Here is a 26,952-nt window from a genome sequence, read left to right as displayed (position 1 = left end):
AACGTCATTTTGCACAGCCGTATAAGTTTTGCGGCGAAACCAAATTCAGACATAGACGCATATAGGCAGCTCCTTTTCGTGCTGTCGAAGGCGGCTTTAAAGTCGACGAAGAGGTGATGTGTGTCGATTCCCTTTTCACGGGTTTTTTCCAAGATTTGGCGCATTGTGAAAATCTGGTCGATGGTAGATTTAACAGGTCTGAAGCCGCACTGATAAGGTCCAATCAGCCGGTTCAAGGTGGGCTTCAATCTTTCGCACAATACACTTGAAAGGACCTTATATGCGATATTAAGAAAGCTGATTCCACGATAGTTGGTGCATTTTGCAGTATCCCCCTTCTTGTGGACTGATCAAAGAGCAGTTAGATTCCAACCGTCGGGCACGCACTCGTCCGTCTATATTTTGTTAAGAAGCTGCTGCATGCGCCTTACCAACTCCTCGCCGCCGTACTCGAATAGATCCGCAGGCAATCCATCAGCGCCCACGGCCTTGTTGTTTTTCAATCTGGTTATTGCTATATTAACTTCGTCATAATCGGGCGTGGGGGTATATATTCCATCATCATCGATTGCGGGATCGGGTTCTTCATCTCTGAACGGTGAATTGCTGCCTCCATTTAGGAGAGCAGAGAAGTGTTCCGTCCATAATCTAAGCACTGTCTGGACATCAGCTACAAGGTCGCCGTTTTCATTCCTACAGGAGTTTGCCCCGGTATTAAAACCTTCCGTCTGTCGCCGTATTTTTTTGGTAGAATTTTCGGGCGTTATTCCTTGTGGCTAGCAGCTCAAGCTCCTCGCACTCACGCCTTTCTGCTTTTTTCTTCCTGAAAAGGCGTCACGCTTCCCTTTTCAACTCTCGATAGCGTTCACACACTCCTCTTGACGCGCTCGCTTTTAACGTAGCCCTGTAGGCAGCGTCTTTTCTTTCGGTTGCAATGCGGCATTTTCATCGTACGAGTTGTTTTTTCGTGGGCGCCGGTAACCAATTTTTTCCTCGGCGGCATTACGAATTGCTTTGGATATATGCTCCCACTGCTCCTTTATTTCTTCAGGATGAGTGGTGCTCTCTGAGAGCAGGTGTCCACAGGCGTGAACGCCAGCACTTGGCGACAAAGTCTCTCTCCCACCACGAATCCTACGCCGAAACTGCGCTTATTCGTATGGCCACTCCAATAGACGTCACAATTTTTGATCTTCTTTCTTCCTTGCTTCGTCCAACGCATTTCTTGGATGGTGGTGATGTCAGATTTTGCTTTGACGAGGACATTAACCAGCCGGGCATCTGCACCAATCCCATTCAGGGATCGGACGTTCCAGGTGCATGCCCTCAATTCATTGTCCTTCAAACGTTTGCCATGGTCGTCATCAATAGAGAGTGTATTTATCCGAGGCTTGTTATATTTCATTGGAGTATGGTTCTACGTGGCGGGTTCAAGCCCAGCACACAACCCGCTCAGCGGGAGTGAAAATATTACTTGCACGTTTATATAGCGAGCCGCTTGCTCCAAGACAGACGCCCGCTTGCAGCCGCACCTAGAGGTGTACAGACGCTGCCGATGAGATCTCCCTCGGCTAGCCCTTAAACCGATTATGTCAGAGTGGCCTAGCCAGGTTGTCGCCTTCTCACATTAGCTCACCGTTAAACGGATGTTTAGCGGCTACCCAGAGGATACGTGGCCGCAAGCGACCGGCAGTAGTGAGCTGCTTGAACCGCATGCAAAAGAATCGCTCTGGCCATTCCCAGGTGAATGGCGGTCAGAAGCTTTCCCCACTTTCGTGGACTTCTACACACGGCTTCACCATTCCACCTTTATATCAGGGATGCACCTTAACGTTAAGCTAATCGTTTATCAAAAAATTTCCACCGTTTCCGTTGAAACACTTCGAAATATTATCGATAAAGAAATTATCAAGATAAATTGTATCTCGTTTTTAACCGAAACGAAAAGCTTTCGTTAGCGTTAAAAACGTTAACAGAAACCTGATACTTTATGTTTGAATTGTGCTGGCAATGCTATAGCCATGGTGAAGCCGTAAGGTGGCAACAACGAGCGCACATACACACACAAACTCTATGTAATTTGTTTGTGTAATTCGTTGGTGGCAATGTCAAAAATACTCTGAGAAATGTTCGTACTGTCAAAATTCATGAGAAAAGTTGCAATCAGTTTGGATAATGCTTTCACCTTTAATGACTCCGCCATCAATCAGCTTTGCCAGCATAGTTTGAAATTAATAATCAACATAAACGATTTGATTTCGTTTTGATATGGCAGAAAACGAAACGAAATCATTTCGTTAATTTGACGATCTTAACGTTAATAAACGAAACGAAATGACTTCGTTTCGTTTATTAACGTTGATTATCGTAACGAAATGATATCGTTTCGTTGGTTAAGCATGCCTGCTTTATATCTACTATCTAACTTATGACCTCTCTAATAGGCGAGGTTTTCCTAGATAAAACAGGTCAAACTTATTTTTATATTTCAAAAAAAAAAAAAAAATAATGGAGATTAATTATTTATATGTATTTAATTAGCGAGCTTTGCTCATATTGCTTTATACAATGGTTTTTGTAATTGATATTAGAGAAAAATTGTAAGTTTACAAAAGGAATATAAACAAAAAAGGCAACTCTTAGAGACCAATTGTACAGCGAACAACGGAACCTTCATATGGCGTAGCAGCTAAAAAAAAGGCTTGCACTGATATGAATGTTGGAGACTCGAGTTCAACGCTCAGCTCCCGAAAAGCTAGCTGATGAAGAAGTGAAATTCAGAAACATGTCCTAGTAACCATCGCCGTTTGTAAACTTACAATTTTTCTCTAATATCGATTAATTATTTAGTTTTCCTTACTTTCTACTCCACACAACCCTATATATATCCTATCGACTAAATATAGGAGATGTAGTTTTCTTTACCTTGGCTATTTCTATTAAACAAAGCTTTTGTATTGTTATTAAAATTAAAGCGTATAAAATAAGATGATGGTTACAGTCATCATTGGCTGAAAATTGACATTGTTTTAAAAAGCAGGATTTCTGAGCGTATTATATACAGTAGATTGGGTAGATTCAGTTGCTGCAAGAGCAAGAAGTAGTTATATAGTGATAAGTGGTTAAACCAATGGGTACAGTGGATGCAAATATTTTTCGTATCTTTTCTTATACCATTTTTCATATATTCCAGTAATATTTTTATTTGATCTTATGTATCATGCGGTTTTCTGGGTGGCCTTCCCAGCTGGGGTCGTCGTGATAATTATGAAGAATTTATTTTATTTTTGTCGACATTTTTCACATGCATAACTTCTGGAGTTAATGCAAATATTATATCTTTGAGAACTTGGGTACCTATTAATGCACATATTAGATCTTTGAGAACTTGTGTACCTATTTTATATTTTTCAAATTTGCCTACTCGAGTATTCCATTCATTAGCAATCAATTTGTCCCTAAGGGCAACTGTGTTTTTATTTTACAAGTCCTAGATTGCCGGCATTTTTCAGCCTGGTTAAGTATTGTCCTAAGTAAATCTTTTCCTCCACAATCTGGTTGCTTGTGTTTATTATGCTTCAAATTTTATATCCTTTTGGATGAAAACGAGTGCGAGTACATGCATTTTTATCTAAATTACCACTATCTGTGAATATCGATATTGGCATTGCTTCATGATTATCTTTGGTTTGTGTAAAGATATCATGAGCATCCAAAAGAGAATTATGCAAATTCTTGCTTTGCTATCGGACTTAGGCAATGCTTGTAAAGCTGTCTGAAAAATTTGTTGTTAAATGAAGCATTTTGGGGTTTACTGTTTGCAAATGTTTGCTGCTCTTCCTCAAAATTGGATTGACTTGCAAATAATGAAGTACCAAAGGTAGTTTTAGATGCGGTTCTGAACGCTTTTCAATAGGTGGCACATATTTGATTATTCTGGTATCTGATTTTTCAGTTTTTTCATTCTCTTGGGTTTAGACCTTGTCTAGACTATCTGCTGGGCTTATGTGTTTTTTCTTTAAAAATTTATTCTGAGTTGGGTATAATTTTAGGAATAAATTGAGGCAAGCGCAGACTGTTAAAATTATCAACAAGATTTTGATAAAGTCTATAATGCCTCACTATGGTCAATGACCTGAATGGAATTAATTACATTCGCACTAGGCTCTTCTAATTTTGACTCTTTACCTCCCATTTTAAAATAATAATTGTAAAAATTTTATTACTACTTGTTCTAATTTGTTTTCTATGCCATTTTGTGCTTAAAAGGAATTTTCTGTTTTTGAAAAACTTCAGTAAACATTTCAAAAGAATTTTTTTTTCACATTTAAGGAGTTTTATGAATTAAAAAAAACCTAATTTTTTTTCTTCTTTTATTAATCTACTACAACGGAAAAGTACTGCGTCAAATTCCTGCTGGCAGCCGTTAGGTTACCAAATGCTTCTAAAAATACTTACATAAAAAATAACTTAACTAATTCTGCTTGGCTGGTCTTCCACGATCTTGTCTTCTTTCTAGCTTGCTGGATCCCTTGTTTATTCCACTTCGTTATGCGTTGGTTTTGGTGGCGGTAGTGCAATACATTTCAACTGAAGGTATACCCATTACGTGGACATATGTAGTAGATGCAAATGGTTATCATCCAACTGGTGAGCATAAACTGGATCTCTTATTTATTCCACTTCGTTATTCGTCGGTGGAGGCCTTTTTGGTGGCGGTAGTGCAATACATTTCAATGGAAGGTATACCCATTGCGTGGACAAATGTGGCAGATGCAAACGGTTATCATCAAACTGGTTATCCTAAACCCTAGTTACTGGAACAAGTGTTGTTTAGTTTGTTAATATGATGATGAGGATGCCAATAATAAGGCAGGATGCCAATTTAGGCAGGATGCAGATAATGAGGGAGGATGCCAATAATAAGGCAGTGGGGTATTAGGGTCGGCAGTCGGATGTCAATTTAGGCAGGATCGCCATGTAATGATGGGGCGTCCGGCTAAAGATGTTTAGCAGACTGCATTTTAAATAGCAGTTTGCTTATTCTTAAGCAGAACTGGCAGGATCGCCATGTAATGATGGGAATAAAAAGTAATTGGATTTGGTGTAGTGCCCATTTAGCGGCACCAGACGGAATTGATTACTATATTGAAAAGTTGTTTCTTTTATATAACATTTCTATAAGCTAAATACCTACTTACACCAATACTTACAAACTAAGTGTATTACATACATATACAATCAGTTCAATTGTATTGCATACATATACTTTCAGTTCATTTCCCTGGGAACTGCATTCTAAGCATAAATAAAATTAGTTGTGGAATCTGCAACGCAAGCACAACTGAATCATGTCAATAATTTGCATACAGGTAAAGGCTTGTGGCGAGCAATGCTCTAAACAGTAACATACCAAGGTTCAGGTTACCAGACAGTGCACGGCTTAGTTACCGTGGCATGTAGAAAATATATGTTTGTACAAATGAATGAATGTGCCAATGAATCTCAGGCCGTACCAAAGCGAGCCAAAATATATGTATATACAAATGTATTAACATGTATGTAAGAGTCAATGCATTTTAAAACATTCCAAAACGGGTTGAGGTATACGTTTGTACAAATGAATGAATGTGTCAATGAATAACTTAATGAGTGAATGCTACAGTGGTTGTTAATTTGAAAATATTGCTAAGTAATTTTCTTGCGAAGGTCTAATTAATATTTCACATTGCCTTTTTTGAAATTTTTTTTTTTTTTTGATTAATTTTTCATTTCACTTTGCTCTTTTTAAAATTTCTTTGATTAGTTTTTCATTTGCCATTTTCCCTATTTGTGACATTTATTTGTAATACTCTTTTGATTCTTTTTTGCGGCTAGTTACTATGTTCTGAGTTCAGCGATCTTTATCGGTGTGCTCTGTCCATAGTCCCTCTTCCGCACATGCGTTTTTTTTTCTTCCTTTGCGGTTAGATCGCGATTAACACGAAATTATGGAATTTTGAATATTTAAGATTTTTTTGGTTTGCACTTACACGTATTTGTGAGAACGCTTCCGGCAAACTTACCCTTAACCCTCCCGCATTTAACATTAAGGGCTTGCTTATAAACACCCACATTAAATCTTTTTTTATCTTGTCATATTTTTTTACGATTTTTTTACACACGTTTTTTTTGGACATTGTCATCACGGCTATACATTTATTACTCATTATCCTCATTATTGACTCATTATCCAAGATCGTAAGCGATCGATCTTGATCAGTGTTTGAGCGTGGCCATTTGCACATATTTTTACGAATATTAGCAAAAGTAAGGAGTGCTGCCATCTCTTAGCCGATGCTAAGCAGTGACGTGAATTCACATCCATAGATCAATCATTATGTATCTACATAAACGAAACAATAATTGCGTCTACACATATGTACCATGTACGTATACGAGCAGCGTAGAATCAACGCACAAACACATGCATATATCTGAGATACTCCTGAAAGTATGCAATGAGAGAAGCTATAAATTGTGCAATTGTAGTTACAGTTGCGAAGTTTGAAAGCTGATGGACTAGTAGATTCTGGAAGCGCCTATAAGATGCGAATGTTGAAATCAGAGAGTGTAAAAGGCAACAAATGTAGAGGCACTGGAATTTAGTTTGATTTGAGCTATCAAGCAGTTTCGATTAAGACGAAATCTAGGGAGCAATAGTAGTATTATTTTGAAAGAGTTTCATTTGAGCTATCAATAAGTTTGGTTATTAAGCAAGCTATTCGTAGCAAATTATAAGTGTTATTGTGAAGTACTTTAATAAAGGCCATTTTTCCATTATTCAATATTGGAGTTATTTATTCAACAGTTTAGTGATTCGAACTTAGCAGAAGGGAAAATAAGAGGATTTGCAAGTAAATTCGTTACAATATGTATGTTCGAGTATGTTTCAGCTACTCAACTGCAGCGGCGCGTTGGAGAAGAAGAGTAATTTGGGGAGTGTTTTGAGAGAAATATCAAAATTTATCAAAATACACATGTTTAGTTGTATGTACATATATTAGCAAAGATTCCTGATCTTGCAAAAATAGAACTGGAATTAGCAAATAAGAAAAAGAACAACAAATCGCAACGAACATTTATACATACATAAAAACTTCACAAACATACATTTAGACTTACATATCTTTTTGATATACATGTTATTCCTTATTTCTTTGATGTCCTACTTTTGCTTTGTGCAAAATTGATTTTGGATTTACTTGTGCGTTTGCGGTAGGTCATGGATTAGGGTTTTGACTTTTTTTTGCCCTTTTATGTTATTTTGCTTGAATTTTGTGTCTGTAGATTTTAAGATATGAGTTGGTAGGATAAGATATTAGGGTGGTTCATAGATTTTTTTTACTAGTATAAGAAACCTCTCCGCTCGTTTCTCTTTTTTACTTTATTTGTTTTTCTTTACAAGCAAATTGTATTGAATTGAATTGAATTTAAATCGTATATTATTATTTTGTTTAGCTTTTTTTTTTAATTTAATTTTAAGCAGGCTTTTTTAATTCTTACAAAGTTCTTTGGTTTTCATTCGATGGATTAGTTAGCTCTAGGAGATTTTTGATAATACAGGGATAAATCTTAAGATCTGGATTTTGGTGTGGGTGCTGCACTTGTGCGCGCCAAGGAAAGTGAAGGTGAATATTTAGGGAAAATGACTGAGTGACAGGGGACGGACCAATGTCTTGTAATACCCCGCCCAATACGACGAGCTAGCTTGGGATGCAAGCATAACTGCTTGCCGCTGCTCCTCACCACCCCAAACAGTCAGCCACGTAACAAGCTGTCCACCAAACAAGGACCCCATAGTATAAGAAAGTCTTTATAATAATCTGGTAGCCTTTCTGTTGCACGGACGTGCTTTTCATCGCTCTGTAATCTTTCATTATTTTTACGTTTGTAAACAATATAAATTCTGCATATAAATTGTTTTAATTCTATACAGTCCAGTTATTAACTTCAGTGCATATAATCTTAATAAAGGTGCAATACATATTGCGGCGTTTTGTGAATTTTTATACATTTAGATTCTGTGTTTATATACTTCGCAACAATTATTGTTTAACTGTATACTTTTTTGTTGGTATCTGCAACTAGCAAGTCAGTCATTCTGTGTCTTTTGCTTTATGCTGTATTTATTGTTCGCTTTTCGCTGACCAGCTGTTTGCATACAGTGCTCCAAAATAACTCTCAATAAAACATCTTAGTGAGTGCCCACCATAAAAAACATTGTTTTAAGAAGAGTTTTTGGGTTTTTTTTTCTCTCTTTGATTAAGATTTTAGTGAGGTCTCTTAATTTACAATAAAGTTGGATTGTTGTTTCAAGAAGTGTACCTCCCAAAGGAAAATATCCCGAGATGACACTTATGTTTGCTGTTGGCTGTGTGAAAAATTACTCACGTTTCGTGTGCAGGATTTTCACACCTAGGTAGTCGAGTTGTTGACTTAATACCCAGCAAAATTTTGCTAAACTAGACCTGCCATGATTGGCGCACAGTAGAATATGACATTCATCAGACAAACTCAGAAAGAGTTCAATAATAATTTCATTGGTTTTCGTGAGCTGCACGAAAGATTTAAAATGGTTGGAAACTCACTTCAAAAAATTTGAAGTAATTTGCGAGTCACCAAAACGTAAAAAATGCATTCCTAACACAACTCCAACTTGGCTTCGAGTCTGAGGCAAATTTGTCCTCATACGCAGGAATGTAAAGAGAAAATCCGGGCCCGGGACTAAACAATTTACGGGCCCCCTGTAAAAAATCCACTAATACATTTGATTAATTTGATTTAATGACGTCCCAGTCATTACATCAAAAAACATTTTTGCCACATCAACGAAATGATTTGGACTAAGAGCTGAAAATAAAATTAACACAGAATATTTACTATTTATACTGTTTTAATGTAACGTAGAAATTAAATTCTCTTTTAACATCCACGTATTGTTTTAAATAATCTTTTCTGGTTATTTGGTAACATTATAGTACATTTATGATAAATATAATGATGATTATAAATTTTAATTATTCAATGTAGAAGGTTCGGATATCAAATAGCGACTTTTCTTGCTTTTTTCGCTGCAAATTTTTTTATAATAATATCAAAATTTAACTGTCTTGCCAAAACAGATTCAACACAAAGCGTGGCAAGTCCTGAAACTCGCTCTTGAGATGAACACGATCTTTGAAAGTTTTTGATTCTTGCAAGGACGCTGAAAGAATGTTCTTCACTAGCTACAGTGACAGGTATAGTGCAAACGATACGTAAAACAACACAAACGTTGGTGAAAATTGTGTACAGATTTTGAACATATGTAGATGGCTTTTAGCAATTCCAATGGTGGCAGACCTTTATCAAAATTTGCTTCGTAAATGTTTTTCAAGTGAATTATTTCGCATTCTAAGCTTTGAGAAACGTTCGACTTGTATATTTCGACCAATTTTGGTGCGCTCGCCCGAACCGTAGTTTCATCCATGTCTTCAAATTACCACAAAAAGGAAAACGCCTCGTTCAAATTTCTCATAGCTGTGAATCGTTCAGTAATGCCAGTGTTTACCGAATCAACGTTCACCAAGAATGTATTGTTTTTAAAATCAGACTCTGGATCATCCGTAATCATCCCATTTCCCATTATCTTCAAGACGTCTTTTTGGGTTTCCTCTTTCGAATGTCCGGAAACTTTGGCGAGATGTTCAATTGAATTGCAACTGTTTTGCATTCGTTTAAAATTGTTTCCCATTGGTTCTGATCAACTTCAAATCAGCTAATAAGGCATCTGGATTCGGACCTCAAAATCTATGGTGGCGTCTATAGCTTGGAGTACGACGTTTCTTTCATTAATGATTGTCAGTAATTTGAACCAAATTGAGAACAATTATATTATTAGGGTTACGTACTGCAGTTAAAGAAGATTTAAAACTTCCCCAACTGAGTTAGTTTATGGACAAACTATCAGAATTCCTGGAGAATTAGTTGTTTCTACAAATTATGAAAATTCTGCCCAAAACACTATTAAAGGATTAAGGGATCACTTTGCAACAGTTAGAACAAAATTTTACTTTACAATAAAGATGTGAGCTTTGTTCCGAAATTACTTGAGGAATGTGAATATATTTTTGTTAAAGTTAATCAAATTTCAGAACTTAATCCACCTTATGAGGAACCTTTTAAGGTAGTATCAAAACACAAAAATATATTTAGAATTCAAAAAGCTAATGTTATTAAAACAGGATCAATAAGCCATTTAAAACCCGCTCATATATCATCTAATTTATAACTGTACCTAAAACAACAACTAAATGGGTTACTTATGGATTATTAAAATTAATAATTTTTTTTATAGTTCTTATTTAAATAATTTATTTAAATTATTGTACTTCTATGTTTTACTGGAGGGAGAGTAAATGTGGTTGTACTTGTTCATTTTACTACTTTTATATGTTATTAAAAAATAATTTATGTTCAATATATTTTCTTTGAATTTCAAAATTTGTTTCAAAACATTTCAATTGAAGTTTTAATTTTCAAAGAATTGTTTTAAAGAAATTCCACTTAATAAATTTTTATATTAAAATAAATAATTTTGTATTTTAATTATAATGTCATCTACACTGATTTCAGAAAAGCATACGATACCGTCAACCATGAGCTACTAATTCATAAGCTCGATTTATTGGGCTTTCCATTTCGCAATTTCATCACCTTCGAAAAGCGGACTTTTATTAATTTTAATAAAGCCAATCGGGACGATTACACATCTTTCACAAATCAATCTTTTGCTGCTCTCCCCATTCTGACTGATGTCCGGCAAGGCGAGCGTGCGTTCCGCAGGGTTATCGCTTCAGCTTCTGCACGCTTCATTCTGGCTGGACGAATACCTGAAATTATACCGCATTTCCCGGCCGAAGCCGCAAATTTAGCAAGACAACGTGACCTTGCGAGACATCTCAACCCTAGAGACACCCATATTAGGAGTTTTATCTTGGATATCAAGCGGCTGGTAAATGAACATAAACGTACCAAATGGGAGGAGCATCTAAGGAACTGTAACCTCTCTTCGTGTGTTGATAGATTGTTGCCAACCGTCAAATCCTTGTCTAATTCAGCTATACACAACGATAAAATATCTATACCTAACGCACGTTTTCAGCCTGTCGCTGTAATCCTTTGTCATTCCCGAACAATGGAAAATGGAAACGATAGTTCCGCTACTAAAGCCTAGCAAACCAGCTAACGAAGGCAGGTTATATCCCACCGATATTTCTCCTTTCGCGAATAGCAAAGACATTGGAAACCGTTTTGCTCCCTCATTTCACGGCAAATCTTGGCCTACCCACGCACCAACATGGCTTCCGCACATAGCACCACCACCGCGTTCAATGCCATAAATACTCAGATTAATTAGGTATTAAATCAGCAAAACCCCCATCATAGACGGTGCTCTTAGCACTTGACCTGTCAAAAGCTTTTGGCACAATCAACCACGGCACGTCACTCCAAGACATAGAATGCTCACATCTTCCCCCCTAAAATATGAACCGCAAATTATCTGAATTGTCGGAAGGCGTCGGTTCAATTTAGGAAAAAAATTTCAAAACTTAGGAAAATTAAACAGGGGATACTACAGGGTGATGTCCTATCCCCGCTGATGTTTAATTTTTACATATCGAAACTCCCTTCCGCACCAGAAGGAGTTACAACCATTTCCTATGCTGACGACTGTACGATTATTGCTACAGGAACTGGCCCTTCAATTGATGAATTAGTTAGTTTCTGAAATAAAGAGCTATCGCCCCGATCTTTCCAGTTTCTTCACCTCGCGCAACCAAGCATTATCACCAACAAAATCCACAGTCACTCTGTTTGCGAAGTGTAAGGAACAGATGTTGCAAATATTGGACATACGCGTGGATGGCGTTACACTACCGACTGTCAGTCACCCAAAGATCTTAGGGGTAACGTTCGATAATACTTTAATCTTTAAGGCTCATGCCATCGAGATTGTTTCTAAAGTACAAAGTGGCAACAAAATCCTCAAGTCGTTTTCCGGCAGCATATGGGGAAAAGATTAAGAAACGTTGCTAACCACGTACAAAGCAATTGGTCGGCCTCTCATGAGCTAAGCGTCACCAGTTTGGTCGCCTGATCTTAAAAATATATACTGGAAAAGGCTACAGGCCTGTCAAGATGCTGCAATCAGAACTGCTACCGTGTCTCCTTATGACACCCGAACACCACCTACATAGTGAGGCCAAAGAGCTCGTCATTAAAGAGCACAACGAAGTGCTGAACAAGCAGGACACACTAGCAAACAACTGATTGAACTAGCGTCGCCTCCACAGGGATTAAGAAAACAGCTCCATAAGCACTATGACAAAATCCATCACCTGCCAACACAGCCTTGTGATCAAGACAAGCATAAGCGGGCCCTAAACCAAATCCACATAATCAGTGAATGCCTTTGCCGGGACTCGCCCGGTGAACCCCGTTATTAATATGCAATAGCCCACCCTTGCAGAAGAAGAAAGCACACTACCAAGGGAGACACAAGTAACGCTGGCCAAACTTCGTTCTGTATACTGTAACAGATTAAACTCTTACTTGTTCAGAATCAACTCCGACATACGTAATGTATGGCCTGCATGCGATGTGTCCCCACATGTCACCAACCATATTTTCAATAGTAATGTGGAACTCATGCCTCTAACACCTATTTCCCTATGGTCCGCCCCTTTTTCTACAGTTTCCTTGGACTCCCGTTAGAGGAATTTTATGACAATTTGTGAGTGGTCGTGCCCATTGAATGGGGAGAAGCACTGTTAATACAGCAACAACAACAATGTCAGGTTTCGCGACGCTAAGAAACTGGATATATTCGGGATATAGCTGTTTATTTTGTTACAAAGCTCATTGATCTGTGGGCCTGGGCCTGTGGCCATTATTGTGCAGCATCGGTGTAGGAAACGATAGTGAGTTCTTCTGGTGGTGAAGCTAGCTCTGATGTGTAGAAGTTAAACAGAAGTGGGGATAGGACACCACCCTGTGGCACCCCTTGTTTAATTCCTCTTGGTTTGGATATTATGTTCCTCAATTGCACCAACGCTTGCCGACCAGAGAGATAATTTGCGGTCCACCTTTTGAGACAGCGGTCCACCTTTTGAGACTTGGGGAAGGGTAGATCCTTCCACGTCTTGAAGTAACGTGCCGTCGTTGACCGTATCAAAAGCTTTTGACAGGTATAGCGCAACCAGTACTGTCCTATGGTGGGGGTTTTGATTTAATCCGCAATTTATTTGGGTGTTAATGGCATTTAACGCGGTGTTCGTGCTATGTAATTTTCGGAAGCCATGCTGATGATCGGCACGACGCAAATTTGCATTAAAATAGAATTGCTTCAAGTATCTTGGCTACTGGCGATAGGATAGATATCGGCCGATAGGAATCTCCTATGTCAGCTGGTTTCCCCGGCTTTAATAGCGGAGCCTCCGGGCCATTTTCAATTCTCCGGGATGATGATCCCTCTTTGCCTAGTTTTTTAAGCATCGGCATAGCTATGCCATCTGGGTCTACTGCTTTAGGTGGTTTAGCATGAACTTTGTCAACTTTAGAATGTATTACATGTTGTCGGCAAAAAGCGATTGTGCATTTTTTCGCATCCGCCAGCGTTATCGAAAAAGGCGATGGAGATTTTGTCATTGTGCTTAGTCGGTTCGATAGGGGACTATACGGTGGACCGTATCGTACCTACACCGGCAGAGAGGTTACAATTCTCAATTCTTTATGTGCTCATCCCATTTCGCCCCGCTTGTGTTCATCCACTAGAAATCTGATGCGTTGGTTTATATCCCTTATTTGGGGGTCGCTGTGGTCGTTCTCTCTTATAAGGCCACGTTCTCTCGCTAGTGACCTTGCGGAAAGCACGCTTCCTTTGACGGGCATCAGTCGGGTAGGGAGGGAAGCAAAACGATTGTCAGTATAAGTTCTGTAATCATCCAACTTTCCTTTATCAAAACTGGTGAAAGTGTGTTTTTCATTGGTGATGAAGTCGGCAGATCGCTCGAGCGAATGGAGTATGGGTGGTGGTCGTATGTCAATGTTACCATTGGCTACCAGTTGTCGCAGTTTACTAGTGCTGCGCTCACGATTGATAAATCTGGCGAACTGTGACAGCCTCCTACCACAGGAGTGGGGACGTCTCCGTTTTCGTGCAGAACGTCGTTTCTTCTATAAAAATTTAAGCCGCGATACCCTCTGAAGAGATCTAAGGCCGAGCTTCTCTTCCGATTTGCGTCGTGCTCGTCTTAATTTTCCCTGCAAATTGGCCGGACGGGACCTACATGTTTTATGCTGACTCCGAACGGCATCTTCAAGGCAGATGAGTTTTCACTGAGAGCTTTTCATAGCAGAAATACACCCGGAGCGCTTGCCAAACACTGCCGAGGGGCGACCCCGCTTAGAAAAATTTTCTTCTAAATGAAAAACCTTATTTCTAAAATTTTGATGTTGCTTTGCCCGGGGTGCGAACCCAGGGCATAAGGTCTGGCAGGCGGAGCACGCTACCATCACACCACGGTGGCTGTACGTCGTTTCTTCTATTTGGTTATATTGGAATATTTTACGAAACAGTAAGTAAGACCAACTTGTTCGCTTGAGCGAAAATATGCAACTCATCTTTATTCATACAAAATGGTAGATATACAGTAGAAAAAGGTTAGAGACAATTTACGATTGAAAAGAAACAGAGGTGCTTTTTAGCGTACTTATATTAATGTTTTTACAAACACTCCTCTTCATTAATATATGTATATAATTTATAAATTCTTTAAGTTACTTCATTTCAAGTCCAAGTAATTTTTTATGATTTACTTTACAAAGGTTTTTGTTAAATACATCCGCTACCATATCTTTAGTGGAACAATATTTCAATTCAATTATTTTATTCTTATAACATTCTCTTATATGATGGTATCTAACATCTAAATGTTTGCTTCTATTATGGTAAATAGGATTTTTAACCAGATTCATTGCGCTAAGATTATCTCCATAAATATCAATAGTATCAAGTTTTAACTGTAAATTTATTTCATTAAAAAGTTTTTGAAAATATATAGCTTCTTTTGCCGCTGCTGAAAGGGCAATGTACTCGGCCTCTGTGCTGCTTAGTGCAGCAGATGTTTGCTTTTTGCATTCCCAGGAGAACACTGCACCTGCTAAGAAGAAAACGTAGCCCGTAAACGATTTTCTGTCCGAGGGGTCTCCAACCCAATCTGCGTCCACATAACCTTTGATTGGTTTACTAGTTTTCACGTATTTCAGCTTAACATGGGACGTCGCATGTAGGTACCGTAGTATGTGTTTAGCCTCTGTCATGTGTTCTTTATGAGGATTTGCATTTCTCTGTGACAACTTGCAAACAGAGTGAAGAATATCTGTTCGTGACGAAATTTCTATGTACATTAGAGAACCGATGATAGACTGGTACTCGGTAGTGTTAACGCTTTCACACTTTTCACTGCTGCAGTTTACTTCGTAACTGACCTCTATTGGTGTAGCAACCGGCCGGCATTCACTTATACCAAACTCCTTCAAAATGTTGCTTATATGCTTCTTCTGCCCCAAATATATCGTACCATTTTCGTACCCGCTCGATCTCAAGTCCCAAAAAATGATGCACTGGACCTTTATCGATTATCTGAAAAACATTTGCAATAATTTCTTTAGTTTCGTTTAACTCACCAAGGTTCGAACAAGCTATCAGCAAATCGTCGACGTAAACTGCGATAATATTTGTACTAAATTTGGATGCCTTGCTGTATAAGCATGGCTGACTCTCACATGCTTTGTAGCCCATATTTTTTAGAACTGAGTCCAATTTCTCATTCCAGATACGCCCTGATTGTTTGAGGTCATAAATAGATTTTTCAGTTTAAGTACTCTTCAGGTCTCATCGTTAAATGCCTCCGGTTGGGCCATATATACGTGTTCATGCAAGTATCCATTGAGGTACGCTGTCGACACATCTATTTGGTGAACGTGAAGTTGATATTCAGCTGCTATCGCCAATACCATCCTTATAGTTTCGTAACGCACGACTGGTGAGTACGTTTCTGTGTAGTTCACACCAACCAAGCTTTGAAACATTCAATTTCACCACATACGTTCTTCTTTAACGAAAATATCCATTTGAAACCAATTACTCTCTGCCCATGTGGAAGATCAGCCACCTCCCACGTATTTTTTCGTACCAGCGCCTCGTACGCCTCTTGCATCGCCGTTTTCCATTCACCCACCTCGTTGCTTGACACTGCCTCATATACTGTCATTGGTATATTGACATCTTGTTTTCGTAATAAGCTCACTATATGAGTCTGATTCCTCAGCCTACTCTTTATACCTTCTCTCAAGGTATACCGCTCAATATGTTCAATAAAATATACGTCTCGGCTCAATATTACATTGCGTTTGATCTTGTCATAAAAACGATATGCTTTTGCGTTTTCCGAGTATCCCACCATTGTATACTATTTCCCCTTGCTACGAAATTTCTTGGTTTGCGGTTTGTCGAGAGCTATGGCAGTAGAACCAAAAATTCTCAAGCAACTAACGTCGGGTTTCTTGTCCGTCCAAACTTCTTATGGCGTTGTATTCAACAATGCTTTTGTAGGTGATCGGTTTCTTAAGTAAGCTGTACATGCAATGGCTTATGCCCAACAGCTTTCATCCATAGCTGCACTTACCAACATTGTTCTAGCCATTTCTACCAAAGTTCGATTAAACCGCTCCGCAACGCCGTTTTGTTGCGGAGGTTGGCGACCGTCAATTGCCTTTTGATTCCATTACATTTAAGAAATTTGTCAAATTCAATGTTCACATATTCCGCCCCATTATCGCTTCTTAATGTTTTTAATTTTCGGCTCGTTTGACGCTCAGCCATACTCACGTAAAATTTAAATACATCTAACACCTCGCTTTTACTTTGGATTAAGTAAACGTGAACATATCTACTTCTGTCATCAATCATAGTAACAAAATACTTTGCACCACAAATCGAACATTTGTTTATAGGCCTACACACATCAGTGTGCACTAATTCTAATAAATCTGTTGTTTTTGTTTGAGAACTCTCATATGGCTTTGCATGACACTTGCTTTTCATACAATTTATACAACTTTATACTTCTGGTGCTGCATCAAATTTTAATCCACGTACTAGTTGTTTATTTTGCAGTTCTCATAAGCTTTGCAAATTTAGATGTCTGTAACGTGCGTGCCATTTCATAAGCTCATATTTGCCACTATTAGAGAAAAATAACTTTTTGCTGGGCATCTCACTCAAAACCAAATTTTTAAATGGAGTCGCTCTGATTAACATTTTACCTTCGTGCATAATAAGGGCAAAATCTTTACGAAAAATTACATTACAACCATTTGCAGTAGCTTTTCCAATTGATACGAAATTACATTGCAGCTCGGGTGCATACAATACTTCCTCCTTGTTTCCAGTCATATTCAACTCGATATTTCCACGGCCACTCGACTTTAATGTTTTACCGCCGGCGATCTCAATTACTTCGCTGTGCGCCTCAAAGCAATCAAACATAATTCTATGAGCACACATATGGATCAAATCTCCACTCTCTAAACACCATGCAGATTCACTGATACCATTATTGGCAGCAACAAATGCAGCGAATGAACTTACTCTTGAGTGATTTTCGCGATTGTTCTTTGCGTGAGTGCTTTCTTTGCTTTTCTGTTTACATTGTGCTGCGTAGTGTTCCTTTATTTCGCATTTGTAACACCTAACGGTCACGCGATTCCAGCGCTACAACAAGGTTTTCGTACGAACTTGGTAGGCTGGCCAAGAGCATTATTGAACATAGCTCCTCTTGGAATGTGATACCGTTTTCCAACAATTTATCAGCTACATCGCTAAAATTCATTATATGCTGTTGAATGCTGTCACCTTCCTTCATGCGGAGATTTAATAATTTTTTGAATAATGTTACTTTCCGCACAGGAACAACTTTCAACACTTTCCAAAATTCATTAGCAGTAGTACATTTCTTCACAATGTTAATTTGCGAAGCACTTACGGACAATATTAACACTGACATTGCTTTGTCATTCTTGCTGTTCCATTCCGCAAACCCTCGTCGGATTCTGGTTTCACAAAGTCACCAGATGTTACCATCCACAGCTCTTGATGGATCAAAACACTGCGAATCAGCACGCATCACGTATCATAATTGCTTCCATACAATTCATTTCTCGAATAATAAAATTATCAAATCAAATTATATAAGCATTTAATATGGGTAAAGACTGGGCCCATAACCTATTGGAATATTTTACGAAACAGTAAGCAAGATCAACTTGTCCGCTTGAGCGAAAATATGCAACTCATCTTTATTCATACAAAATGGTAGATATGCAGTAGAAAAAGGTTAGAGACAATTCACGATAGAAATGAAACAGCGGTGCTTTTCAGCGTACTTATATTAATGTTTTAACAACAGGTTCGTCATCAGATGTTGATGATTTCTAAATTTTTGGGATCAAATAGATTATATTGCACTGAGTGGTGGGTGATAAATGCGAGACCGCCTCCATTTCCGCTCTCGCGATCTTTCATTATTGGGGTAAGTGACGGTTGACTACGCCTATGTTGAGGGAGGCCAGGACGCAAGTGCTGTTGTGGTCTTGGGACTGGATGACCATTGGAGTGAGCATGGGTGAGCGTTGGAGTATTCGGTGTAGTTGGGATTGCGGCCTGGCAGCATAGCGCGCCGTCGGGGGTTGCCGTCGCTGAGACCAGAACATTAAGGAAAGTAGCACCGTCGAAGGCAGAATTAAGATTGGTAGGGATTAAGGGTTTGTTTCCCTTACCTACTCGAATTTTGGTGCCGGAAAGAGAGGGAGAAGAAGACGGAGGCAGGGGCTGATGCTCGGCATTGCTACCTACTCTACAACGGAGATTGTTGTTATGAGTAGGGGCGGTCGTATAAGATGGTGGCGCCGTGGGGCGCGAACAGACTACGGGACGCCCTTGGACGTGAATAGCAAGGAGCCACTAATGATTTGAAAAGTTACGAGGACGGCGGGTCTTGGAGTCTAGCCCAGAACATCCTGTCCCATGCAACCATCCCTTAAACGTAACATACTGACAAGAGTGTGACCGTCCTAAAAAGATTATTTTCCGGCAAATGCAGCAAAATGATTTTACTGGACCGGGATCAGGTACAAGTCCCAGAGACATTGTTGAAAGCCCCTGTAATATCTTAGAAGACTCCTTAGGCAAGACCCTTATATTCCCGGGCTTTCCCCATATTTATAACCACCCTATGCAGTACAACATCTACCGCCTTGCCTTTTATGTATGCATGTTGTGTTGTGAATAGCAGCTTTTTTATAAACTTTGGACTTTATGTAGACATCTATCAGCCTCTCAAAAGTGATGTTAAGCTAATCGACCTATAGTCTTTGAAACACATATAACTGATCTTCTCCGTACTTGTTAGAAAACTACAACAGCAGTTCTCCAAGAGCGACGTACATGATTCAGTCTTACGCACCCACCGAAAATTATTTTAAGGCATCCCACGACTATTTCACTTGAAATTCGTTGCAGGGCTGAAAGTGTACCATGTGGGCCAGGCGACTTAAGCTTGGAGAAATTCTTCACCGCCCCTCGTTTTGGTATCGGTTTCCCGATTTGAAATGTGTGTCGAAAAGCACCTCAAGGCACTCCTCACTATTCCTTGAAAATTCCTCGTTCTCTTTCTTTATTTGTCCCTACACTTTCCTTAGCCGCATTGTTTCGCTGGAGCATTGAATGTCCCCAGAGAATTTTTTCATTTCGTCCTGGGAATTTTACGCTTGTAGATCCTCAGTAGATCCTTATACTCATCCCGGTACACTTCGCTTTCCGCGGCCTTTGCCAGCTAAACCATTTTTTTATCTTTCCTCTAAGAAGACTCAACATATTGCTCCACCATGGCGGAATTGCACAGTATGAGCCATATAGCAGCAATCCAGGATAAATGGCTGCTTATTCTTCAATGGCCACCACTGCGACGTTCTAAGCAGTGGAATAAGGCAGCATATATGAAAGCAGCAGTTTCCTTAGCATGGCTGCAGCTATTACCCTTTCTTCCATTTGCGCGGAGTAAACGCCAAATCTGCGCGAGCTGAGCCCAGAAACCTTTCCTCGCGATGCGAGCCATATCTCCTGGATCAACGCCATCTCGAACATACCCGATACCGGGCCACCTCGGCAAGTAACGATGACCTTACCACAGTAAGAAGCGCTACTGTAGCGGATGGCTTTATATTAGTATTCCGACCAACCTTATCGTGTAGGTAGCCAACGTGAACGCAGTGAAGAATCAACGAGCTCCGTGATGGAACGGGAGGTGAATTCAAACGGATAAGTAGAATGGAGAAGAGTATGGACCCGAGGGAGGAAGAGATATTTCTCGAAGCACCGTACAGCATTAAGAAATGCCCATCGTTTGGGAGCATTGGTTGACCCAGCAGACTTGGAGGGTGATCGGTTGGGAAGGACAAAGGCAGTTCAAGAATCTTGCTGCGAGAAACCATCGGTACTGCACCCGTCGGATGAGGAGGAAGCTTCGAGCGAAAGCGACAAGCCTGCTTTCAAGAGGCATAAAGAACTCAATCCCAAGACTGCGAAGTAGGCATAGACAAGACAAGTGGGTCTGAAGCTATTAGACATTTGGTCCCATAGCGGGGTACCAAAAATCTCAAAGAGGTAAACTCGAAAGCAGCCAAAGGGGGTAGCGCTAACACTCCGGCGGATAAGTGATGTGATAAAGCAGTAAACGGACTGGGGCGCTGCTTGATCGTACCAATCCTTTCGGAAAGATGTATCCTGAAACGTTGAAATTTTTAGAAAGGGAGCTTGATAGAGCGCATATCCCCACGATATCAAGGCAAAGTATTTATACCACGCGTGATAAGTTTGGACGATATGCTGAGATATTATGGGAGGGTACCTAGTATATATATCCCAGTCTACGCAGGAGGATCAGCACTACATCTTTTTTAAATAAAGAAGCAGGCCGAACATATGTTGAACGCGCAGCTTGGAAAATGTCCTGGGAACAGCCGAAATTTATCTGCATCGTGGGAAAAAGTTCTATGGAAAACAAACCCCTTTGGAGCAGGTGATGCTGAAAAGGACTTCGAAAGACTTAATAAAACGCACAACAGTAGGATACTAACTTAACGATGAAGGTGGTAGAGGGTGACAAACAGCCAAATGAGAAACATTGAGATGAAAGGTTTCTGTGATCAGGGCGCGTTGATTTGGCGTTTACAACGTATAATCGGAATAAAGGGTACATGCTGCAATCATGTTAAGGAAATAGCTGTACTCGTAAATGCTGCTTAGTTACACCGTCGTGGCCGTCGAGCAGAAGAATATGGAGGCATTTATCCTGGCATCCTGCTATATGAGTCATACTGTGGAAGCACCGCCGCTGGAGTTGAATAGGAAGGGCTCGAAAGGTTGTTCGGATGAAAATGCGCACCACACTGCGTGGGGAAGAGGCGATACAAATAACATAAGCAGATAGCAAAAGGGGTAGAGTCCCTACATAAGTTGGTCCGATATCCAGCAATATTTTTGATTGCACATTTAACTCTGAACGTGATATATCAGTTATGAATGGAAGGTCCTTGATAGGTCATCCTTATATCTGCTTCAGCATCCCCCAGAAGGGAGGAAACAAAGAAGCTGCCACTATAGAACAATTGAGGGAATCCAGTAACTTCTTATCAAACAAGCTTATGACTGCGTAAAACAGTAATTTTCCCTTAAGAGGATACAGAAAAAACCAAAGTCACCAAGAGCAAGGAATAGAGTTTTCTTAGTTGGCAGGTAAAATAAATGTTTGAAGTGGCAAAGCTCGTGAGGAGCGAAGCATTCCGGGACGAATATATGGATCTGTTGCGGATCTACAAGCGTGAAATCTCCAGAGGCGTGAAATCTCCAGAGCGAAGTAAACCTCGAGGAAAATTTTCTGGGATGATATCGAGTGCCTCGTCGAAACAGAAGGAATGAGGAAATACCTAGTTAAGGGAATATTAGTACAGGGATTAATAAAAAACAGAACTAGGAATGGCACGTAGTAGCAAAGAGTTCCTTGAGGAGATTTTTGACACACCTTCCCAACGGGAGATCATAAGGAAGAGCAAGCAAACAGTTAAAGCAATTACACTTTGATCACGGGGCGGGTAGATTCGGGCGTGATGACCGCTTCCAAAAGACTACATACCCATTATCGTATCATCATTTCTGCTCAAATCTTTGAGATGCTGATATATGTGTATTTAAATTGGAACACTTTTTCAACAACATACTCGTATAATGCGTACAGCATAGGCAAGTCCGTAGACACGGCACTGCATATGGTGGCTATAAACATGGAGAAATAATGGTATATAACAAGTACGTATTGAGTCTTTTTAGGTATTGCAGGGATTTTCAACAATGTCCCAAAACAAGTGATCATATTGGGTCTTACTTACATTGAAGTACATCCAGCCCTCATCAGAGGGATCGGTATAATGCTTAATTGCAGGAGGATTAATTAGTAGTGGGGGCTGTATGAGGCCACAAAATCAATGGACTGGAGCACGGTGCAGGGCGGGGTATTATCATTACTGCAGTAGACGATGGTTATTAACCAGCTGCTCAACCAGTTCTATGTCGCAGGCAGATGAAGTGCCTTCCAACAATTGTTGGTGGATCGATCGCTTCCCTATACACCTGAGGTCATGTTTAACACCAACGCTGAGATGACGGATATGGATTTGCTAGCTAGGTTAGGTTAGGTTGCAAGGGCTGAGCTGGACACTATGGTAACAGCTCACTACTTAGGCCACCAATGGGCAGATTGTAATACCCTATACGGTCTCAAAGAGGACCCCTACCCTGCCTGAAGCGGGTCTAACCACCTCGTGGAAATTATAAATTTTACTAGAGCATTTACTTCATAGCTAGAGACCTCAGCGAGGTCATGTAGAAAAGGTTTACCAAGGATGGCCTACCTACGCCTACTAAGCGCTGGACAATGACAGAGAAGGTGCTGGACACTCTCTTCCTCTTCTGTACATCTGCAGCTGCGACAATAGTCGAAGGTCATTGCACCATGCGTGCCTATTAAACAATGCCCTGTTAGAACCCTTACCGATAGAACGGATTTGTTTAAAATCAGAAGCGCTCCTGTGCAGCCCTTGTCATATGAGGGCCAGGATTGCCTGAATGTCTCACACGATGATATGGCTGACCATAGTCCATTTGCAATTCTTATAGTGCTTGTGTTCACACGAAGCCTGAAAGTGGTCATGGGTATACCTACCGAATCATTTCCCGGTCGGTGCTGCTTCTTCTGGCCAGCTCGTCTGCTTTACAGCTGCCTTGAATATCCCTGTGCCCAGGTACCCATATAAGGCTGATACTAAACTGCTGAGCCATCTCGTTAACAGATCTGCGGCATTCAGTGACCGATTTTGAGTTGTCGACGAATGAGTCCAGGGCCTTTAATGCGGCCTGGCTGTCTGAGAAAATAAACACCCGTTTATCGTCCTTAGGCATAGACCCGAGATGGTTCACAGCCCTGTGTATTGCCAGCATTTCCGCTTGGTAAACACTACAGTGATCTGGTAGGCGGAAAGAGACCTCTAGACCCAGATCCGGCGAAAAGAGGTCTGCTCCCATCTTCCCGTCGAGCTTAGAACCATCCGTGAATATGTTGATGGCACCCGGTACCGTATGTTGTCTGGTATTCCAGTCCTGTCGGATGGTATATATATACTATAATTTTTAACGAAGATGTTCTTTGGCGTGCATTAGTCAATGCGCACCGGTATTGGGACTGGGGCGTTCGTGCCCAGGATTGCTGCGTATCCACTAGATCCATTTGGCCAGAGACCTGTTTCCCTTATGCGTAGAGCGGCGATGACCGCTATTTCCCTCGCCACCAGGTCAAGAAGTGGAAGGTATAGCATTGTGTTGGGTGCTTCGGATGGAGTGAAGCCGAGAGCCCCGGTGATGCAGATCTCCGAACTCCCTTGAACCTTTTAAAGCATTTTGAGATAGGTAGTTTTAGCTAGTGCAGGCCACCAGAACAAGGCACCATAAAGAAAAATCGGGCGCGCAATGGCTGTATAAATCCATGAGGTCTCCTTAGGGGAGAATCCCCATTAGGTGCCAATTGCCCTCTTGCAGGTGAAGAGCGCTGCTGCTGCCTTCTTGCATCTCTCCACTATATGGTCACTCCAAAATAGCTTCCTATCCAGAATGACTCCCAAATACTTGACTTGATCGCTAAACGCTATAAACGTACCCCCAATTCTTGGCGGTATTAGATTTGGTACTTTGTACCTCCTCGTGAAGAGGACAAGCTCGGTTTTATCCGGGTTGACTTCCAAACCTGTCGCTGTGTCCCAGTTCGAAATTTTGGATAGTGTCCCTTCCATTAGGTTGCAAAGAGTTTGTGGAAATTTCCCCCGCATGGTGAGGCAGATTTCATCTGCATACGCGATCACTTGGTGACCTTCTGATTCCATGAGGCGTAGTAGTTGGTTGACGGTAACCACTCAAAGTAGCGGAGAGAGAATACCTCCCTGCGGAGAGCCTCTGCCGACCGGTCTGCGGATCACGAATCCACCTAGCTCAGTTTTAATCTGCCTACGCGTAAGCAGATTGTATATAAACTCCACCAGGCACGCGTGCACCCCCAGATCGGTCAGCGCCGAGGTGATGGCCTCCGGGAGAACGTTATTGAAGGCACCCGCTATATCTAGAAATGCCACCAATGTGTATTCCTTGAGATCTAGTGACCTTTCGATAACGGATACCAGTGAGTGCAAGGCCGTGTCAGTTGACCTGCCCTTAGTATAGGCATGTTGAGCTTGCGAAAGAAGCGACGGCTCAATCCCCCTCCTGATGTAGTCCTCTAGGAGTTTTTCGAGTTCTTTAAGCAGAAAAGAAGATAAGATTATAGGCCTATAATCATTTGGTTTAGAGTGGGAAAGTTTCCCTGCTTTGGGGATAAAGACCACGTTGACTTACCTCCACGATACTGGTATATAAGTTCGGCAGTATACTGTAGCTGAGCCGGAAAAATTCCATCCGGCCCCGGCGATTTATAGGGCGTGAAGGTTTTAAAGCACAATCTATCCTTTTATCATCTTACAATACTTGAAGACACGCCCGCACTTGCTGGGAAGTATGTATCCATTAGCAAGTTTATGGTTTCAGCACTGGGGTCCGTCCAGTGCACATCCGGCTTTTGGACGTAACTCACCTGAGTTGGAGATTTCGATAGCCCCTTACTTGACCGGCAGACCGCGGACAATCCTGCCGCAGAAATCCCTCCAGGAAGATCGCTTTCAATTTCGTATTGCTTTTTTATATATATTTATTTTCGCTTTATAAGCAGCCCATGAGGATTCATGTCCATCATGCTTTGCTTTGTTAATGGCCGCCCTAGATTACTTCCTAAGCTTATCAAGATCGGACGACCACCATGGTGGTTTGTGAGTTTCCAAAACCTTTTTAGTCGGGCAAGCCCTATATAAAGCATTCCTACATTTTCGATTGAAATTATTTACAAACACGTCTAGCACCTCCTCGCTTTCTGGGGCTTGCACCTCTTCAGATAGCTTTTTACCTATTATGTTCTTATAGTAGTCCCAGTTCGTTCTTCTAATATTTCGTATGTACTTAGGACTTGTGTGCGCCTGTGATATAGAAAAGCTTATATATATATGGTCAGAATAGGAGTGCTCCTTTAGAACTCTCCATGAAACGATCAGGTCACTGAAAGATTCTGTGTCCAGGGTTATGTCAATGACCTCTTCGCGGTTCCTCGTAACGAAAGTGGGGTCATTTCCCCTATTACATATTCTTAGATTAGTGCCTAAAAGATAGTTAAATAAAGACTCACCTGGGTTATTTGTATCACTGCTGCCCCAATTTGCTAGCTAAGAGGTACAATTTCCCAAATCGGACTAGGCGTAAGCTACGAGGAGTGACCCTGGAATAGACACCTTTAACAAAATATCAAGGAAACATTCTAGACAGGAAGTTGTCGTGAGAGCTCAATGTAGAGGAGCTAGTTAAGAAGGTCTCCACGGCAGTTTATATACGTAAAATAATGCTGGCATGTAGGTTAGGTCTATCGCCCTCTCTCTCTCATTGCACATTTATATCGATTCTAAAGCCTGTTTTATATTATGGAGTCTACCTAGTTCTCCATCTGCGCTGCGAAGTGTGTCTTGAAGCCTAAACAGAGGTGTAACGTTGGAGCAAGGGCGCTCAAATGGCAGACGATGCGGTAAGCTTGTGAACAAATGGTGTCAAAGCAATGGAAGAAGTGCGGTGTGCGGTATACTACTCTGATGCAAAAAAAACAGGTCCTACAGGCTGCCACTATAGTATTTTTCATTGGCAAATACTGGAGGAAAATAGCTTGAACTGCAGCATATGCGAAAAGAAAGAAATTTAATGCGGGTGAAACTTCAACCGTACGGGAGGCTATTTCATTTGTTTGGAGTGACACAGCTATCAAATCAGAAGCAGCAAGAAGCATAGATTCTAGAATGCTTAATTGCCAAGAGGACGGAGTTATTTGATGACGCATGACCTGGTTTCTGATAGGGGTATATAGGGGTGATAGGGATTTTAAGTTTGGTTGTTCCGAAAACTTCTGGTAACACTATGGACTACCAGTTCAATCTAACCTGTCCTATTTTGCACGTTCATGCAAACATAGGTAACAATATGTTTAATTACATCTATGCACATTTAAAAACAGAATACTTCAGATGTTTTTATATTGAAAGTATCGTCAAAGAAAAGTTAGCACAAATTAGTTAAAATTT

The 26,952-nt window shown here is 40.5% G+C and overlaps 1 protein-coding gene across 4 annotated transcripts in view; it reads left to right on the top strand.

Annotated features, from left to right (window-relative positions):
• The window catches only part of LOC137234356 (transcriptional activator cubitus interruptus-like), a 639,403-nt gene that overhangs the window by 357,101 nt on the left and 255,350 nt on the right, over positions 1–26,952 (top strand). The gene's annotated exons all lie outside the window — the stretch shown is intronic.

Source organism: Eurosta solidaginis, chromosome X, assembly GCF_040869045.1.
Source record: "Eurosta solidaginis isolate ZX-2024a chromosome X, ASM4086904v1, whole genome shotgun sequence".
Taxonomy (NCBI): Eukaryota; Metazoa; Arthropoda; class Insecta; order Diptera; family Tephritidae; genus Eurosta; species Eurosta solidaginis.
The sequence above is the reverse complement of the archived record's forward strand: the minus strand, read 5'-3'. Positions and strand labels throughout refer to the sequence as shown.